At 40.3% G+C, this 20917-nt stretch overlaps 1 long non-coding RNA gene across 2 annotated transcripts in view; it reads left to right on the top strand.

The window, feature by feature from the left end:
- LOC108543182 (uncharacterized) overlaps positions 1–20917 on the top strand; it is a 106916-nt gene that overhangs the window by 54965 nt on the left and 31034 nt on the right. The window contains exons 3-4 of one of the 2 annotated variants that reach the window (XR_001889506.1): positions 14730–14906; positions 15140–15345. The exons of the other annotated variant lie outside the window; for it this stretch is intronic. This is a non-coding gene — a long non-coding RNA (uncharacterized LOC108543182). Of the gene's footprint in view, positions 1–14729; positions 14907–15139; positions 15346–20917 lie in introns of those variants that run through there. 2 annotated transcript variants of the gene reach the window in all.

Genomic DNA, 20917 nt, shown 5'->3' on the forward strand with positions numbered 1-20917 from the left:
TGCAAACTACATAACAACCCAACATAACGACTCTGATCAACCCACAGGGGCTGTTGATGAGCATTCGGCAGGTAAACACAGACTAGCTCCAGAGAGAAGTGTCATAATCAACTTGTAATGCCTGTCTCAGGTGTGACAGGGCCAGTGGTGCCCTTGTGCCATGCTGTTGTCAATGGCACCATGGAACATACCAGACACAACACAATCAGATGGATCTTGCTTCTAATTAGATCCACCCTAGCAAAGCTGTGTGAATTTGAGCAAATGACATAACCTCCGTAAGTTCAATGTCCTTCTCAAGAAATGGGGGTGTCTTCCTTGTGGAATTATTGTGAGACTGAAGCAAGATAATGCATGCTTGCTCTTATTCTTATAATTGTGGCTAGTAAAAGGTAACTAGTGTCAAGTGAGAAAGCCTTGGATTAGAGATGTGGTTCAGGCACATTTGTCATGAATGTGAGGAGACTTATTGGAGACATCAAGTCATGGAGGGCTTCAATTCAGACAATATAAGGCAAGATGATCATATCCCCCAAACAGGGTCAAAGTCATGTGAATAGGAGGCATACACATTCTTCAGATGGCGTTAATGATATAATCTTCATTAGGAAATGACTCCTTATGGTTATGAACTGTGCATAATTGTAGGTTTGGTGGGAGAAATCCAACCCCATCCTGGGGCGTTGCCCCCTGTTACTGTCTCTTCCATCTGCAGAACCAGAGCTCATTCTTTTTTTTTTTTTTTTTTTTGACAAATTCTCACTCTGTTGCCCAGGCTGGAGTACAGTGGCACAATCTTGGCTCACTGCAACCTCCACCTCTTGGGTTCAAGTGATTCTCCTGCCTCAGCCTTCCGAGTAGCTGACATTATAGACACCCACCACCACGCCCTGCTAATTTTTTGGTATTTTTAGTAGAGATGGCGTTTAACCATGTTGGCCAGGCTGGTCTTGAACTCCTGACCTCAGGTGATCTGCCCACTTCAGCTTCCCAAAGTGCTGGGATTACAGGTGTGAGCCACTGCACCCATACCCACTCTCCTTTTGAGTCTAGATCCCATTCTTCTCTATGAGCAGACACGAAAGCTACTGGCTTTCAGCCTGAGCCTCCAGAATTTGAAATATACAGGAAAGGAACCAGCAACTGGGCATCCAGGGGAAGGGTGATAGAATCAGAAATACTAAATGAGGCAGAGCTGTAAAGGCAAAGAAGATGTAGAAAGAGTGAAAGCGGAGAGTTAGGATGTTGGGAGAGGACCGGAGGGCTGTCTTCTTGGGATGTAGAGTGCTCCAGTTGCATCTCCCTATTCCTTGATAGCCTTGGAACAGTTTCCTGAAGGCTAGAAACTTCACCAGGGTTCAGTGCATCATCTGTTCAGGGAAGGTGGGGAAGTGCTAGTCAGAAATGGTGGTGGGGAAACCGGTTCCCTGTCCATCCAAAGGACTTTGAAAAGCACCATCATTGTGAACCATCAGGCAACCTGGAGCCTCAATTTCTGTTTACCTACCCAGCTGCAGAGAGAGTACAAAACAGTAACGGTGGTCCTCTATGAGGTCAGATATAAAACATTACATGGGATAGAGAAAAAGGACTTGTTTAGTTAGGTTTCTTTAACATTATTATCATTATTTCCAGACTAAGGTGACCTCTCTATGGCCAAAGGGACACACTGAATTGTGGATCATCTCTCTGGAGTTCCCTTGATACACAAATGATGCTCAATGGGGACATCTGAATGTATGCTTGAGGACATCAGAATTTCCCATTATCCATTTTATTGTTTCGCCCATAAAGATTCTCCCCTTAGGACTGAGTGAGGGCAGGTGCTTTCTTGGTTTCCAGAAAAGGATAAAGGCTTCTCGTGGACCTTATAACCAGTAATAACAGTTATCTATATACTCAGGAAAATGACTAGGTGATGTCAAAGTGTATGTTAACTATGTAATTCCCCATGTTTGTTATCCCCAGCCTATTTCTCTGTAGTTCTCAGTAAAACCCTAGAAAGGAATTTACAGAGGATGGGTGAGGGGTATGGATGGGACAGAAGAAAGTGGGGGAACCTGGAGACCTGGCCCAAATTAAGGCTATCTAGGATGAAGGAAAAATCATGACAGAAGGCTTATAAGATGGAAGGATGGTAAGGTCCTTATGTTGCATGGAAAAAGAACAAGGAGTGCCACCTTGGGCGAGAGATGATGTCTAAACTGGGGACCCACAGTGATTACCCAAAAGTTTGACATGCCCCTCTCATCTGCAAAGGACACCCTTTGTAAAAATTTCCCAGCGCAGACTCACCCCAGCGATCATACACAAGGAGTAGCCAGTCTTCTAAGTTTCCACTTTCTATTCCTGTCCTAACCGACCAATCTCTTTTGTAGCTGTTGTTTGAAAGGACTTTCAGTTGCACAACTGTCTGCACATGTTGTAATTTGAACATAAACAGTGAAAATCTTTGGAATGCTTCCCTTTCAGATGTTCGTGGTTGACAAATATCTTTTCAACTAATGTTTTCCCACCTAAAATATAGTAAACTATTTAGTTTAACACTAATCCAAAGTAAGAAGGGGCTTCTCCTCCTTTTGGTTTTCCTTTACTCCATCTTCTCCTCCTCCTCCTCTTCCTCCTCCTCCTCTTCTTCTTCTTCCTCCTCCTCCTTTTTCTTTCTCTGTCTCTCTCCTTTGATCTATGAGATAGTTGGTTGGCTTATCATGGCTGTGTGACATTAAATTTTTTTCTCTTTGCAAATCCATTTTGAGCAAATCCTATGATAGGGATAGAGAGATCACATTTAGAAAAGCTTCCTAAAATCTCAAAGCCTTCATTTAGTAAATACGACAAGCACTGTAATTTATAGATGGGATTATAACATTCTAACCTCTATTTGGGCTCTGCTTTCCCAACTCTCAGGGGTAATGAGATGATGAATAAGTTAATATTTGTTCAAGGATTTGAAGCAAAGCAATGTCTTAAATGCTTATGTATTTTGACCTCAAATTGCACTCCTACAGAATTCCCTGTAAGTAAGAAAAAGGAAGGAGGCAGTCGCAGAAATGACACAAAGCAACTATTTGTGCTGCTCTCAAACCTCCAGAACTCAGTAGAGGAGTAGGAGAAGTGCTTACATTTCACAATCCTTGTTCCAGTGATTCTTGCTGGACTTAAGTGAAGGGGCAGCAATGATAGATCACGCCTCAGTGACTTCTAGTACTTTCTGAGTGAAGAAGTACTTCTAGTACTTTCTTTACCCCAACACCCAGAGCCTTCCTAATATCCAGTGGCTGTGACCCTTCACCAGCATTGTTCAGCATGGTGTGCTTCCTCCCAGGTTTAGACCCTAGTGCCAAAAATTTCTGTCTTTTGTCTTTAGAGCCCAGACAGATGACTGAGCAGCTAGTCTGCAAATGCAGTTTGACCCAGGGGGTTAATCACTGCTCATATCTCAGGAAAGCTTTTTCAACAGTCATTACAGTAAGGAGAACAAATGCAAATACCAGAACAATAAAAGCAGTAATAATAGTGTCAATCATCAAGTCCTGACCATGGGTAAAGGTCTGTGTAAAGTCCAGATATTATCTAATCAATCCTCACAGCAGTCCTGCGAGTGGGAATTATTATTATTCTCATATTACATGTCGGGAAGACAGGCTCAGGGAGGTTCACTAATTTGCCTAAAGTCACACAGCTAGGAAGCAGCTGAGTCAGGATACATACCACCAAGCCTCAGGCTTTCTAGGCTATGAGCTCAAGACTTGTAGGTGGCCCTCTCACCCCAAAAACTTTGTACATGCCTTGCAAATAGAAGGGGATAAATAAATGTTTATTATCCAAATTGAATAGAATTATTTTCTATGTGATTTAGGGAAGTCTCAACCTTCTGAGGCAAACATTTTACGTTTAACAGACAAGAAAAGAGTGACTATTGTTTGTATTTCAAGTCTTATAGCTGGATGGAGGAGAAGGTAGGGAGCTGAGGAGTTTCTCACTCATCAACTGAGAATTATTGAACATCGTTTTTTTTTTTCTCCCTTCTGGCCTTTGAAGTCAGATCACATAAACAAGTACCTGACTGCATGAAAGGCTGTATCTGCTTGACAAATGTCTGAGAAAATCTTAACAGCACCAACTAAGTGATCAAGCATTTACTAAGCACACAGACTTAGGCAGAAACATGGATCCTGTCTTCTAGGAATTTGTAATCTGACAGAAACAAAGCAGGACCTCAGAGAACTTCCCGTGTCTGGTTTCATGTCAAGCACGCCCTTGGCCAGTACATGGGGAGACTCTGGAAGTGAATTCTAAGGGGACTTAGGGCTCCTTGATGATAGTTTTAGGAGATGTGAGTTTCTGGTTCACTAGGTGAATTTCGCATTTCCCACTATGTCAAGAATGTGAGGCAATTCCAAAGGAATGTGATATTGTAATACATCTAGCAGGAAACCCACACAGACAGTTCCTTTTCCTTCTGGAGTTAGAAGATGAAATGAAAAGCGGAAATAGCCACACTGCAAGGTCCAAAGCTGTGCTTTTACAAGCAAAGTCTGATTCATAATATTGACTTGGTGTAATCTCACAGTATATGGACATGTCTCTAGCGTCTGTGTTTAACAAGCTCCCTCCCCACCAAGTCCACCTTAACCCTACTCTTTATCTCCCGGGGACCTCCTCAAAATCAGTTCAATGTAAATAACTTTTGGGCAACATGGCCAAGCCCTGTCTCTATAAAAAAAAAAATAAAACAAACTAGCTGGGCATGGTGATGTGCACCTGTAGTCTTAACAACTAGGGAGGCTGAGGTGGGAGGACGGCTTGAACCCCGGGAGGTCAGTCAAGGCTGCAGAGAGCCATGATCATGCCACTGCACTCCAGCCTGGGCAACAGAACAAGGCCTTGTCTAAAAAAAAAAAAAAAAAAAAAAAAGGAAAGAGAAACTTTTCAGCTGTAGAGATCCTTTATTCCCACTGCTGCCAGGGAAGGCTCCCCACAGCAGGAAGCCCAGAAGGCCTCTTGTTTGTGATTCTTTCTCTGTAGCACATGGATGCACTTCGAAATTCACAACAAGGTAGACCATGGGGCTGCTTAACCCAACTTTGCAGGTACTCTGTATGTTGGTCAGAGACTGAGTACCATTCACTTCTTGTGTCCCTCCTCAGACCAGACACAAAGTGAACTAAAGGAAGATTCATAAAATTGTTTTGCTTAAAGATTAAGTAGACACCATGGAGCAATGCAAATCAGGGCTGGGAATTTTGATTGCATCTGATTGACTTGTCCCTTATACCACACTGAGGAGGGCCATGCAGCTTGAAGGGTTCTGAATGCATCTGATTTCTGACTTTTCCCTCTTCCCACCCTTCATCTTATAGTTCTGTGTCCCACCTCTCTCTCCCCCTCACCTCCCTCCCATTTTCCAACGTGAAGAAACTTATTTCTTTTGGCTTATAAAACTCTACACTTCAGATATGGGGCAAAAGTTAGTTGGCTCTACCTCGGTTTTGCTAATTCCAAAGGGCTGGTGGATGAGCTGAGATCTCCTGGTGGGGTGAAGGAAGAAGGCGGCTCGATGTTTGCATCAATGTGGTGGAAAATTAGGATTCATCTGATTTCCTAATGAATTACAGAAGAGCATGCATAACCACACCACAGTTGAGTACTTGTTTCTTTCTGAGATAATACAGGTTAGTTGCAAGTGAGCAAACCTTTTCCTTACCCTTAAGGTAACTTCAGCCTTATTTCTTATGAAATAATATTTCTTGTATTATTTTTCTATTTCTCATCTTGCTCCTTTCTGCTCACATTATAGGGATGAACCCACATTCTGAGAACGGTCTTTATGGCTGTTTGAATCATTGACATCTGCTTTATATAGATACTTCATGATCTTTGTCCCATAGAAAGTGTGTGTGTGTGTGTGTGTGTGTGTGTCTGTGTCTCTCTGTGTGTGTGAGTTTATCCTGCCACCGTTCAGTAGACTGCTTTAAGTGTTACATGAGATATATACAGCTATGGGTAGGTGGAATAAAGAGAGATTAAGACTAGGCAATTAGGAAAGTTTTCTTAGCCTTTGAGGGCAGTATTGGAATGGGGCCTTAAGAAGAAGTAGAATTTTATCAGAACGAGTTAAGTTGGTAAATAGTTGGCAGAGATGAGAGCACTTAGGAAACCAGGCAGGAAAATATTCAGACTTAATAGTAACAACCATTTATACTTATTGAGAACTTACTATGTGCTAAGGACAGATGTAAGCAATTTATATGTTTAAACTTACTTAACTTTCATGAAAATCAGTGACAAAACTTTCATTGTAATTAGGGAAGACACTAATTGGATTGGACACAGAACAGGCAGGGGAGTATATTAAGCAGTGAGATGAGAAAGATGGGCTGGAGCCATATCCCAGAATAACTTGTCCTCTTATAGATCCTGTACTTTTTCTTCCTGTAAGAATCCATTGACTTTTTGTATTTTGGGTTTTGTTTTACTAATGAGGTAGTGATGTGATTGACATATGATGGAGAACAATTGCACTGGTTGCCATATGCAGGATGGTTCGGAGAGGAGAGAAATGAGTACAAAAGTCCAAATAGAAGGGCCAGAATGGAGTAAGCAGTAGAGAGAAGGAAAGAAAGGAAAGGAGATCAGAAATGTAACCCATTGTCCAACTCAGGTGTTGATTCAACACACACTTACTAAGAGATGATTATGCTAGGTGCTGTATACTGTGCAAAGTACCTGAAAATTAGATTATGAGGACTTGGCGTGGAGTAGAAGTTAAAATGAGAAGCTGAAGATGATTTAGTTTCGAGTCTCAAAGTATCAAAAGGAGGTGACAACATTATTCAGGAGTGGAACATAAGAAAAATAGGAAACCTGAAAAATAGGATTTACGCATCTTCATTCTACTATGGCTTTTTCTGTATACAATGCCTTAATTTTTTTTTTTTTTTTTTTAAATCAGTTCCTCTCTTCACAAACAACAAAAAAAAACACAACACAAACAAAACAGCCTGGGAGGCCCGGGTTACTTTCGATTTGGCCTTGAAGATCCCATGTTCTGGCTCCAACCTACTTTTCCCATTCTACCTATTTTTCTCTACTGCCCTATAAGAATCCTTTATTCCAGCCAGGCAAATCTATCCTTTCCTGACACAAACATCATGCTTTTGTATATAGTGATTCTTATCTCTACCTAAAAGTAATCCACCCTGAAATCCTACATTAGAGGATTAATAATATTAATATTTTGGAAAATTATTTAATATTTTGGAAAACCTGTTATGGTCTGAATATTGGTTCAAAATTTATATGTTGAAGCCTGACTTCCAGTGCAACAGTATTAAAGAGATGGAGTCTTTAGGAGGTGATTAGGTCGTGAGCTCAAGAATGCGATGAGTGCACTTACCAAAGAAGCTCAGTGGAACTTGTTCACCCTTTCTGTCGTGTGAGGTCACAGCAAGAAGGCACCATCTATGAAGTAGATAATGACTCCTCACTAGACACCAAATCTACTAGTGCCTTGATTTTAGACTTCCAAGCCTTCAGAACTGTGGGTAATAAATTTCTGTTTGTTTGTTTATTTATTTATAGAGAGTCTTGCTTTGTCACCCAGGCAGGAGTGCAATGGCACAATCACAGCTCACTGCAGCCTCGAACTCCTGGGCTCAAGCGATCCTCCCGCCTTGGTCCCCCAAACTGTTGGGATTACACGTGTGAGCCACTGTGTCAGGCCAAATTTATGTTCTTTGGGTTTGGAGTCTGTCTTAGTCTGGTCCTGCTACTATAATAAAATATTTGAGAACAGGAACAGACTAAAACAGACCCTAAAGCCTATGCCTTGCCTGATCATTCCAACCTCAAAGATGGCTCCCTCCTTTATAGGTGCCTTATTTCCTCCAATGGCCTTGTGAGTGTCTTATGGAAAGATCATGCCTGCTTAATATGTCTGTGGTTCTCAGGATCCCTAGCACAGTACCGAATGTTCCATAGTCCCTCAAGTGTTCATTGGTTTCCTAACTGGGGTGAGTTTGTAAAACTTTACATGCTCCACCATGTTGCAGCAGAGACAGCTGGGATGGAGTTCCCCTTCCTTTTGGAGCTTGACTCTTCAGATTCCTTTGGATGCAGTGATGCTTTATGGGTGTATATAACTCTGACTTTGCAAATCACCTCCAGAAACAGCACTGTGTTTATCAGCAATCACACAATACACGTTCCTCAGATAAGGACATAGCTCATTTCCTGCTTTAGTGTTTAAAGATATAGTTCATTGGTTGCTGGTATTATCTTTTAAAAGAAAGAGAATTAAGCACTTTTCTCCAAACACACTGGACAAACTTGAGAATATATGAATTTTGCATGTTTCCTGTCCTTCAGCCCAATATTCTAAATGTGATATCTGCTAATAAAAGTATTCAATGTTCACAAAGAAAAATGGTGTCTTAGATTACCTCAAACAATGAATAATTCATGCTTATACAATTAATTGATACCTGAGAGATTTGAGAAAAACATGTCCTTCTAAACATAAATTTCAAAATTAATTGCAACTGAGCAGAAAACTCACAGTAATTGGAACTTTTAATTTTAAATGTTGTAATTGGGTGCCTAGTACTGAGAAGAAAATTGGTTTGTGGCTTTCAGGGAAATCACAGAGTATATTACATATTTAAAATTTTCTAAGCCCCAAGAAGACTGTTTTTATAAAAACATAATGTATTGATTTGTGTTTAGTTGTTAAAATGAAATAGAATTGAATAAACCTCAGATAGCCTGAATACCTTGAAATAGTCAAGATATTTATGTATATTACATTTATAACTACAAGGTTTTTATGTATAAATGCACTACATAAAGGTATATATATGTGTGTGTGTGTGTGTGTGTGTGTAATTGTGTTGATGTGTATTATCTGGTTTGAACATATTAGATACCAAGTGCTGCCTGGCATCAGGGAGGCACAAATTATGTATTCATAAACCACATGTCAGAATTGCCTTAGACATAGACAAGATTGAACTGAACTTCATTTTGCTATTTGTGGGACATCCAATGACTTTGGGGGTGACAAACATCAAATTGAAGATGGGGGTTATATCTAGAGTAGATCGGGAGGGAAACAATATTGAAGAAACACAGGGAGCTTCAAATATATTGATAATGCATTTCTTAGGCTGGCTGGTGTGTCTACCTGGAAATTTATTGTATTTATCCTTTTATTTTTTTGCATGACTTAAATGCTTTTTAATACAACTTTTAAATGCCCAATTCCTTCTTCAGAATTTTTGTGAATTCGTAGGTGTCTTATGCTTTTGTGCTTACCTCTGATTCCAACATTCTGCTTCTACTGTATGTGTGCTATGTGAGAAAACTTTCCACCAAGCTGACTGATTGGTTGTCTTCTCTCCACAGGGGCTCAGTGGAGACATGAAATTCAGCCCTTTTCCTTGGTTTAAACACATGCTGATCCCACAAATGCAGTAGTCTTAAAGTTTGCAGATATAGAAGCATTTACATCTTAAGAATGAAAGCAACTTAAAATTCACTGCCGCTCAGAAAGAGCTTCTGGCCATTCTACCTCTAGGGAGAGTATCATCAGCACTCCCGGCCTAGGCAGCATCCTGAACTTTCCCACCCTATGTTGGCTCCATTTCATCTTCCTCATTCTTTCCCTTCCAAGCTGCCTTCAAGAACTCCAAATTCTTTTTGCTCTATTATTGAAGAACAATTTTGGTCTTTCCCCTCTCAATTCCCGACACCACATTATAGGCATAGAGTAAATATTTGTTGAAGATGAATACAACTCGGTTCCTGGCCCACTTGCTCATGTCCAAAACCCACCAATCTGCTCAAAGTTTCTGTTACATAAATAGCAAAGGCCTGGAAGAAGTCCTGATGTTTCTTTTTATAGGTGCTAATCCCTTCAGAAGGAGTTGCAGTGTCGAGTAGTAATTTTTCATTTTTTCATATGTTGAGGCCCCAACCTCCAGAACCTCAGGCTGTGACTATATTTGGAGATTGGGCCTTTGAAGAGGTGATTAAGTTAAAATGAAGACATGAGGGTGGGCGCTAATCCAGTCTGACTGGTGTCCAAGAAGAGGAGATTAGGATATACAGAGAAACACCAGGAGTGTGCAGAGACACAGAGTAAAGACCATGTGAGGTCACAGCAAGAGAAAAGTCATCTGCAAGCCAAGGGGAGAAGCATCAGAGGAATCCAATGCTATGGGTACCTAGGTCTTGGACTTCCAGATTCCAGAATTGTGAGACAATAAATTTATCTAATGTAAGCCATTTAGTCTGCTGCATTTGTTATGGCAGCCTGAGTTAAGACACGAAGTCTTAGATTAGGAGAACAGGATAGAATTACAAAGAGAACAGTAGTCTTTGGTAAACCAAAAGGCACATCATTCTTTGAGAAAGCGCAATTTTAAAGTTAAGATTTTAAAAAGAGGAAGTTAATCCTGGATGACTAAAATCCACTTAATCAGATTATTTGATGGGGTAGGGCAGTGGAGCAAGATTTAAAACCAGAGTAGGTAAAAATTTTGGTGAGAAAAAAAACAGGCTGCAATAAAATTTTTAAAAGTATGCATTCAAAGTATTTGGTATGCATTTGTACATAACAATTTTAGAATTTTCTCTGACAATGCTTGGATGCTTGGCATAAAATATTGTAGAACTGGAATCGGGGAAATTGTTATCGATGGAAAGTGGAGGGATATAAAAAATTCTTAAATGTAAGATATCCCCACTGAAAAGACTGACTCTGGCTTCCATTTGGTAGAAGGCAATTTAAGTGAGAAGGAGGCCAGTAGTGTGAGAGAGAGAATCAGAATTGAGACATTGAAGGTAAAGATGAGGCCAAAGAGGAATTTTGGTCAATGAGATAAAATTCACTGAAGAAGACAATAAGGTGATTACAGAGAAAATACATTGAACTTGAAATCTGGTTGAGGTTTTGGGCATTATCTTAGTTTTACTTCTATTTGTTATGTTAACTGAAAGGATTTGGATAGGTATAAATCCAAACAACAGACTTAAAATTGGATTGAAGTTTTTGGGTATTAGCTTAGTTTTACTTCTACTTGTCATGTTAAGTGAAAGGATTTGGATAGGTATAAACCCAGTCCAATCCTTCTCCACTCAACTGATTTAATAATCAGTTGGTAGCCATCTGGTAATTAAATCATGAACACTCAAAGTGGAGGATAATCTGACATGATAGCTATTCTCCTTTTTGTCTTGGTTTGATCCAGAATTTGGTATCAGAATTTGCTTTATTTCAAAAATTGTGCTCTAATGATTATAGTCAGCTGCATTAATAAGACTTCCAAAGTTTTAAAATAGGAGAAAAATTATGAGATAATCTTAACTAATATGAAAATTTTGAAACATTATCCAGATCATGTAAGTTTCCACTGATATAAGGGAAATGTCACCAGCAAAAGTAATTTTTCCATTCCAAAAATACTGATGGAGGGCCATGTGCAAGACATTGTGCTGGGTCCTGTGGGGACAAAATAGGAAAAGTCCTGCCCTCAAGTTCTCACATGCGGAAATATGAGGAACATCTAGATACCTATGAGACAGGTGGCTCATGCCTGTAATCCCAGCACTTTGGGAGGCTGAGGTGGGTGGATCACCTGAGGTCAGGAGTTTGAGACCAGCCTGACTAACATGGCGAAACCCCGTCTCTACGAAAAATAGAAAAATTAGCCAGGAGTGGTGGTGGGTGCCTGTAGTCTCAACTGTTCAGGAGGCTGAGGCAGGAGAATGGCCTGAACTCAGGAGGCAGAGGTTACAGTGATCTGAGATCGCTCTGTTGCACTCCAGCCTGGGTGACAGAGCGAGAATCTGTCAGAAAGAGAAAGAAAGAAAGAGAAAGAAAGAAAGAAAGAAAGAGAAAGAGAGAAAGAAAGGAGGGAGGGAGGGAGGGAGGGAGGGAAGGGAAGGAAGGGAAGGAAAGGAAGGAAAGGAGGGAAAGGGAAAGGAAAGGAAGGAAGGAAGGGAGAGAGGGAGGGAGGGAAAGAAAGAAGAAGGAAGGAAGGAAGGAAGGAAGGAAGGAAGGAAGGAAGGAAGGAAGGAAGAAAGATTTTAATAAGCTCCCAGCTACCACTCAGGTTGATTGGTCCATGAATGATCACATGATCCAAACGAGACCGGATTCCTTTTCTTGAGAATTTTGGCTACATGATGTAAAACTGGGATGCAGGTTGTGTACCTTGGAGAGAAAGCTGTTCTGCACTGAGAAAATTATATTAACAAAGAGAAAGAATCACAGATGAGATAGAGAGGATTTGGTAGTGTGCATATTCCCATTTTCCAGGAATTTGAGAGCTGTCTGCTCCTTGCCATTCTAGTGGCTTAGTGAACTTTTTCTTTTCTTTTGTTTCTTTTTTTCTTTCTTTCTTTCTTTCTTTCTTTCTTTCTTTCTTTCTTTCTTTCTTTCTTTCTTTCTTTCTTTCTTTCTTCCTTCCTTCCTTCCTTCCTTCCTTCCTTCCTTCCTTCCTTCTCTCTCTCTCTCTTCCTTTCTTTTTTGTTTTTGTTTTCTTTTTTGAGACAGGGTCTTGTTCTGTCACCCAGGCTGGAGTGCAATGGTGTGATCTCAGCTCACTGCAGCCTTGACTTCACTGGCTGAACCTCCCACCTCAGACTCTTGAGTAGCTGGGACTACAGGTGTGTGCCGCCATGCCCAGATAATTTAAAAAAATTATTTCTAGAGATGATGTCTCACTATGTTGCCCAGGTTGGTCTCCAGCTCCTGGGTTCAAGGAATCCTTCTGCCTCAGCTTCCCAAAGTGCTAGAATTATAGGCATGGGCCCCCCACCTGGCCTAGTCAACCCTTCATTAGAATTATAACTCAGAATCCTTCCTTTAATTTTCATTTTAAGACTTAAGCTGATTTGAGTTGTATTCTATCACTTGCATGCAAGAAACGTCTTATAAATATAGTGAAATAAGATATATACTAAAAAAAGTTTATAGCCCAAAATCTGCTATAAAATAGGCCACTAATTCTGTAGAGCTTCAAAGGAGAGGTAGATGGTACCTGGGTTATTAAGGGTTATCAAGAAAGGATTTTACACAAGAGCAACATGGAGTTTCCCCCCGCCCCCTTATTCAACATCAGAAACATCTGGCAGGCGCCATCCAGTGTCTGTCTTTCCTTTTTCCTTTGCTCGAGATGCCAAGGGTTTGACTTGTTTTCCACTTCTCATTAGAGCTGATGTCATCCTATCTTGTCCTTTGGAGTTGTCCTGTCTGGTTTCAGGATAGGACACAGCCTTGCTCCTGTCTCTCTGCCTTATTGCCCCCAAAGAATAAAGCACAGCAAACACCCTTTTGTTCTGTTTTCTTCTACGAGTTTATGAGCTACTAAACAGAGAGTAGTAAACTGGCAACATGGAAAGTGCTGTGCCAGGTGTCTCCTGTTCTCCAGATGCTCTCTCTACCCTTCTCCACCCAGCTCTCTGCTTGGGAGGATAACCTATATGGAGCACGTTAATGGGTTTTGGCTTCTGGTTGGATTTTTTAATGAGAAGAGAATGAGGTCAGCGTATTTATTCCTGTGGTTTCTCCCTTACAGTGGCCCTAAGGGTGAATGCTTCCCTTGGCTGAGGTTCACAGCTCTTCTTGACAGGAGGGATGGATAAATCATGACCCATGAACCAAATCCAGCCCACCATATTTTGCATGGCCTGTCAGCTACATACATTTTTAAGTGGTTGAAAAAAATTGTTTTATTTATTTTATTTGTTTATTTTTATTTTTGAGACGGAGTCTCGTTCTGTCTCCCAGGCTGTAGTGCAGTGGCGCAATCTCGGCTCACTGCAACCTCTGCCTCACATGGTGCATGAAAATTGCATAAAATTCAGATTCCAATATCTGTAAATAAAGTTTACACTCACACATTTACGTATTGTCTATGGCTGCTTTTGTGTTACCATGGCAGAGCTGAGCAGTTGAGAGGGAAACAAAGCCCGCAAAGACTGAAATATTTACTCTCTTGCCCTTTACAGAAAAAGTTTGCTGACTCCTGCTCTATGACTCTCTCCTTCCAGTTCTAGTAATATTGCCCCCTTTCTCTTCTCTTCAAGTGTGTGTGGGATTGGAGAGAATTGTGAAAGCCCTGGAGTATTGAACTGTATTCTGTGTTTCCCGACCCCCCGACCCACGCTCATATCTTTTTTTTTTGTTTTTGAGATGGAGTCTTGCTCCGTTGCCAGACTGGAGTGCTGTAGTGTGATCTTGGCTCACTGCAACCTCTGCCTCCCAAGTTCAAGCGATTCTCCTGCCTCAGTCTCCTGAGTAGCTGGGACTAGAGGCACGCGCCACCACACCCAGCAAATTTTTGTATTTTTAGTAGAGACAGGGTTTCACCATGCTGGTCAGGATGGTCTTGATCTCTTGACCTTGTGATCTGCCCACCTCAGCCTCCCAAAGTGCTGGGATTACAGGCGTGAGTCACCGTGCCCGGCCTCTGCTCATATCTTAAAATACAGTTGTCCCTTTATGTAACTCTTCTCAGATTATCCTAATTTGAGTATGCCATCTGTTTGTGGCTGAGACCCTGACTGATACACTTACAAAGACAGGACCTTGAAAGGACAGGAGTTACGGTGTATGTTTAGTTGGTAGCTGGGGGCTTAGTTGGATTTCAGTTCTCATTTTTATTGCAAATGGTAGAAGTCATGGAACTTCTCCTTTAAAGTCATTTTTTTTCCTTTCCCAGAAAGGCCACATGGAAAGCAATGCTCCTCTTCTTCACTGGATGTGATCATTTTTGCACAAGAGATTACTGAATAATCATCTTGTAAGAACATAAGACTTGCCTGCCTGCCAAAATAAGACTTGCTCTACTGACGATGGCAGAGCAAGGAAAGGAGGAAGCACCCAGGTCCTTCACAAGGTCAGCTAGTCGCTGATTCATCTTTGCCTTCTTGTTATAGGAAACAACAAATTGCCATTTCTTTAGCCATTTCTAGTGCAGTCTTCTGTTAACTTCAGTAGAAAGTATCCTAACAGACTCTAATCTATAATTCATCCTTGTCTTCTTTCCTTCTGAGGTGTATAGGCATTTTTATACAGTAAGTATGACACAGTTGAATGGTGGTTGAGAGATCTTTTCTCCTTCTTCTCCAGGAATACCTCTGCTGTATGTCATGAAGGAATGGCATGATCCCTTCCACTCTCATGCCTTTAAGATTTAGTTCATTGAACTTTAGAACTGAAAATGGTCTTACAGGGAATCTTGTCCTGGGCTTCGTAAGCTGAGCTCCTAAGAGTCATCACAGTGGCCCGCTGCAGTGGGAGAGAGCAGGGCCCAGCAGATCTCCTCAGCCAGAGAAGTGTGTGTATTGTCCTTACTTTTTGGAGGATTTTATAGTAGCTGATTAAACTCTTTTTCAAACAATTCCAATATCTGTGTCATTTTAGAATTGATGTCTGTTGACTGTCCTTTTCCCATGTAAATTGAGATTTTTTTTTTTGGTTTTTCATAGACCATGTAATTTTGAATTGTATCCTTGGAATTTTAAATATTATGTTCTTAGGCCCTGGGTCTTATTTGAATCCTATAAAGAATGTCAATATTTTTGTTTTAGCAGACAATCAGCCTGGTTAAATTCAGGCTGCAAGTTTCTACCACCCTTTTGTTGGTATGGCTTCAATGTTAGTTCTATTTGCAAAGTATTTTGAAACTTCCCTAGTTAACATAGTTTTAAAAATTCTTTTAAGCATATAGCTAAACTGACAAGAAAATAAGGAAGTCTTTAAAAGTAAAAAAAGCAAGAAGTCATGAGTCTAAAGAGATGAGCAATGGCAATCCTTGGTATTCTACAGATTTCAGTGGGCCAATTTTGGGAAGGAAAGAGGCAACCAAGACCAATGTTCACACTAGGGAGAAGTCAGATTGGAAAGCTTTCTCTTCTTACATAAGACCACTGACCCCCAAAGAACACCTTTAGTTAAAGGATGAACTAAAACATGAGAGAACAACAATGCAAAAAAGCAAAACCAAAATATAGAAACTTGTACTAATGAAAACAGGAAGTCTCTTCTGAGAATTCCTAATTAAGAGTCTCTTAAATAGATTTGTGTGCTGAATTCACACTATATGCGTGGTCCTCAACCCCAGCTTTAAAGTGGTTTCGTATTGGTACTGCCTTAAGGAGGAAGCAAATACAAATCTCTGGAAAAGTTTGCTTAAAACCCAATTCTTAAATCCTACAGACAAAGTTCTAATGAACACAAACTTATAAGGAAGATATTGATTTACTTCAGAATTTGAAGTTAAATATGCATGCTCAGTTGTATAGAGTAACCAGTAAGATAATATAAATAGAATGTATAACTGCAAAATGAGCAGAGAGGAACTTTTTAAGTATAGGGAAAAATAATTTCAAAAGGTGGCAAGAAAGGAGAGAGAGAGAAAAAGAAATACAGGAAATATGAAGAAAATAAAACATATGAGAAAAAAGTGTTAAAAATGAATCCTAATTTATTACTACTCAACAAATAATATAAATGGGCTACATTTTCCAGTTAAAAGATAAAAATTATTACATTGGAATAAAATTCCAGCTATACTCATTTACAAGAGGTGTACCTAAAACATAAGAACACAATAAGATGGAAAGTAAAAGAATATCAAAAGACCATTATGGTAGTTGTAAAATACATCTGCAAATTATTTGACACTTTCCCTTTCAAAGGTAGCATCTAAGGGCGGGCCCCGGGGCTCATGCCTGTAATCCCAGCATTTTGGGAGCCTGGGGCAGGTGATCACTTGAGCCCAGAAGTTTGAGATCAACCTGGGCAACATGGTGAAATCTATTCTCTACAAAACATAAAAAAATTAGCCAGATGTGGTGGCACATGCCTGTAGTTACAGCTATTCAGGAGGCTGAGGTGGGAGGATCACTTGAGCCTGGGAGGTCGAGGCTGCAGTGAGCTGTGATTGCACCACTGTGCTTCAGCCTGGGCAACAGAACAAGACCCTGTCTTAAAGAAAAAAGAAAAAATAGAGTAGCATCTAGTTTCTTTCCCCTGGAGTCTGACCATTCTAACAAAAAGTGGTGGAACTGGTAAAGTGATATCATGAAAAAGGTATTCCACTTGACTGTCAGTTTTGGATCACTTGCCTAAAGGAATCTAACCACCATGTTGTGAGAACACTCAAGCAGCTTGTGGAAAGGCCACTGAAACCTCTTGCCAACAACTAGCACCAACTTGCCAGTCATGTGAGTGAGTCATGTTGAAAGCACATGCTCTGGCTCTAATCAGGCATTCAAATGACTATTCTCAGCCAACACCTTAACTCCAACCTCAAGGTGGAACTGCCCAGCTAAGTCTCTCCAGAATTGCTAACTCACAGTATCTGAGAGGATAATAAATGTGAATTATTGTTTTGAGCGACTACTTGTTAAGGACAATTTGTTATGTATCAATAAGTAATGAATATATTAGGCAAATACTATAACTATGTAACAGGTATAACTATATAATTATCAGACAAAATAATATTACTGCAGATAAATAGTGTTACCATATAATGATGAGATTTTGGTTCACATAAAAGAAACTTATATGCACTGAATAATAATAACTTCAAGATATATAAAGCAAAAATTTACAGAAATATAAGGAGAAATTTTAAAATCTGTTGTAGTGGGAGATTTTACCATGTCTCCATCCACAATTCATATATCAAAGAACAAAAAGACAAAAAGATATAGAAGATTTGAAAACACAATTAATATACTTGATTTAATAAGCACTCCACCCAACAACTGGGAGAATACTCACTCTTTTTAAGCATGCATGAAATAGTTACACACATCTGACCATATAGCAGAATCAAGCAAATCTACACATTTTAGATAATTGTTATCATAAAATCTATATGGGAATACTGAAGAATATGCAGTAATACAATACTTTTGTATGGAAGGGGAGAAATATATATCACTGAAAAGAGAGAAATAGGGCAATAGAGCTATAGAGGCAGAGAGAGAGAGACAAAAAGAAAGGGACACAGAAAGAGAGAAAGAGAAATAGAGAGATACGGAGGATGCACAAAATAGATCTACAAATTAGGCAACAATCTGCATGGCATCATTTGAGAAGTACACACATCTAATAATGTTTTGATAAACAGCTATTCCATTCACCTGGCTCATGATTAAAAGCTTTCCCAAGTATTTCCTCTTTAGCACTAAAAGCATTTATTAAGATGCCAGTGTTATCTAGGAGAATTAACCCACAGGGATATCAGCCTTTGGACTCATTTCTTTTCTGGGTTTTTCTTTTTTAAAAAAATCTTTCTCACTAGGCCTTTGGCAAGACCTTGAGGGACTATATGGGGGAATAAAGAGAGAATGCCTTTGGGAGGCCGAGGTGGGCGGATCATGAGGTCAAGAGATTGAGACCATCCTGGCCAACATGGTGAAACTCTGTCTCCACTAAAAATACAAAAAATAGCTGAGTGTGGTGGTGTGTGCCTGTGATCCCAGCTGCTTGGGAGGCTAAGGCAGGAGAATCACTTCAATCTGGGAGGCGGAGATTGCAGTGAGCAAAGATCGTGTCACTGCACTCCAGCCTGGCAGCAGAGTGAGACTCCATCTAAAAAAAAAGAAAAGAGAGAGAGAATGCTTTAAATGAGACAAAGAAGAGACAATTGGCAAAGGTCCAACACATGCGATATTACCAAAGCAGAATGCAGTTTTGCAAAAAGGGCAGTGGACATCATGTGGATAGGAGGATACAGAGAGACAGAGAGAGACGCAGCACATTTTGGTGTCTGCATGTCCCCACCTCCTTGGCAACCCAATCCTAAGTGTGAAGCTGTGTAAGTAGCCTCATCTATATGAAGAAGCAGAATGGCTGAATAGCAGGCTTCTCCTCTAATCACCAGCAAGCCTGCCCAGTCCCCATGGATGGATTTAACTGCATCCCTTCTCCTGCTCCTGCTAAGATAAAGTCTTACCTGAACTATGACTTTTTCAGTAGACTTTTCCCTTCTTCACTTTTGCCAGGCCCCTGGAGCTATAACTTGTTGCTTATTCTCCATTCATTGACTTGGGGTTTAGTCCCAATTCGGAGGTTGTGTTCTAGATTGATGCTATCTTTTATTGGCCCCATGTTTTTCAGGACACCTTAGTGAGTTTAGTTTGGATTGCTGATCACCATACTTGGAAGGGAGTCCCAGAGTTCAGTAAATTCCCCCAGCCTTGGTCTATTTTTTCTAACTTTTCCAGTTTCCATCATGGCCATTGTTGAGACTTTATGAAACTCTGCAGCTTGTCCACCTTTATACTTTTTTTTTTTAAGAAAAGAAGGAAATGATGAATTTTCCTCTTTTAATTGTACCATGTAAAGGCCAAATAATCACAAGGCCCCATGTGGCTAACTCTCAAATCAATGTAACAATAAAAATAATATTGTCAAGTAAGCAAAAGGAAATAAAAATAATTTTAGTAGAATTCACACCTCTTTAAGGTCACTAAGAATTTGATTCACACTCCACAGCGACCCTTCTTTAAAAGAGCTTTTCGTTTCCTCCGTTCTTTTCTTTTACATTCCACACTGCTTCTGAGCTTTCTGTTTTCCTTTGTGAATCAAACGACTTTCTACTTCACTGATAAAAGTGACTGTGGGGGCGTTTCCACTTCCACCACTATCTCCACAGCCAGATATTCAGGACCTACAGAGCCCCCAGTCCTCCAGCACTCAGCAATCTCGTGTCTTCACAGAAAGAAGGCTGTGCTGCATCTGTGGAAGGAGAGTCCTCCCTCTGATGGATGTTCTCTTCAGAAATTCCTCCATGACCCTGTCAGCAACACTAGCATTTTTTTGTTCACATTTGTTGTAAACTAGTAACCCTAGGCAAACATTAATGTAAAACAACAATGTTTCAAGTTATGGGAAGCAGGCTGCCATGGAGGGCATCTGGGATTTGCAGTGACTTTGAGCAGGGAAAGGTCTGGAAGGAGGCAAAGCAATACATCCATCAAACCCATGAATGCCCTTAACAGAAACAGGCCACAAATATTCAACAAGAGTCGAAGAGAAGTACAAATAAGAAGACTGGAATTCATAGTCCAAAACAAGGATGAGTCTATGATAGATCCAATGGATATATCCATGCTAAACCCATTTACCTCAAATATCCATGCTAAACCCAGTTAGCTGAAAAATACAAATACAAAACTTTTTTTTACATTAGAAAGATATTATATAACTTAGGCCTGAAAAGTTGCAGTAAGAGAAGAAGTCAACGTGTTTAAATCCAACTCCTTGTCCTGCCTCCTCATCAGTCTTCTTTATCTGTAACCGCCTTTTTTTTATTTTAAATGATTCATCCTTCTTCTCAGTTTATAAAATGCCCAAGTCTCTTTCATCTTAAGAAAATATCCTTTGGCTCTCTTCTTTCTATTAAAGTGATGCTTCTTTAAGAGTAGTTTATAATCTTTCTTTAAAAAATTAATATTACTCTTTTCTTTTGAGACAGAGTCTCAACTCAGTGAAGCGAACTCAGCTCACTACAACCTCCGCCTCTTGGGTTCAAGTGATTCTCATGCCTCAGCCTCCCAAGTAGCTGGGATTGCAGGTGTGCACCATCACACCTGGCTAATTTTTGTATTTTTACTAGAGACGGAGTTTCACCATGTTGGCCAGGCTGATCTCAAACTCCTGACCTCATGTGATCCAACTGCCTTGGCCTCCCAAAGTCCTGGGATAAAAGGCATGAGCCACCGTGTCTGGCCTTGAAAATTAATACAATTTTAGGCAGGGTACGGTGGCTCATGCCTGTAATCCCAGCACTTTGGGAGGCCAAGGCGGGCGGATCACAAGGTCAGGAGATCGAGACCACAGTGAAACCCCGTCTCTACTAAAAATACAAAAAATTAGCTGGGCACA

The sequence above is a fragment of the Rhinopithecus bieti genome, unplaced genomic scaffold (genome assembly GCF_001698545.2).
Source record: "Rhinopithecus bieti isolate Rb0 unplaced genomic scaffold, ASM169854v2 scaffold_23918, whole genome shotgun sequence".
Lineage (NCBI taxonomy): Eukaryota > Metazoa > Chordata > Mammalia > Primates > Cercopithecidae > Rhinopithecus > Rhinopithecus bieti.